We start from the raw sequence: 406 nt of genomic DNA, 5'->3' as shown, positions 1-406 counted from the left end.
CTCGACTGGAAGGCGGGGCTTGCGGTGGGGAGGCGGGGTTTGCGCTAGGAAGGCGGGGCCCGCGGCGGGGAGGCGGGGCACAGAGGCGGTGCCGAGGCGAGCTGCGCAGGCGTCGCTCGAACCTTGTTGATTAGTCAGTGCCGGGAGCGCTGCTATGGCGTTCCTCAGACCCGCGGCTCCTCCTCACGCTGTGCTCGAGGCGGAGGCTAGGAGGGGGCCGAGGAGGAGGCGGGCGGCCGGCCGCCGCAGCTGCAGAGTCCGGGCCAGAGGAGGCGGAGGCGGAGGCGGAGCGGGAGCTGCCGCAGCCACCCCGGCGGCCCGCAGTGCTCTCCGGGCTTGAGGGCGCGCGGGGCGCCTCAGCCATGGCGCGGCGCGGCAGCTGAAGCCGGGGGCGCCCCAGCCGCAC

The sequence above is a fragment of the Nannospalax galili genome, unplaced genomic scaffold (assembly GCF_000622305.1).
Source record: "Nannospalax galili isolate Female #2095 unplaced genomic scaffold, S.galili_v1.0 scaffold252, whole genome shotgun sequence".
Taxonomy (NCBI): domain Eukaryota; kingdom Metazoa; phylum Chordata; class Mammalia; order Rodentia; family Spalacidae; genus Nannospalax; species Nannospalax galili.
Note: the sequence above shows the minus strand (reverse complement) of the source record.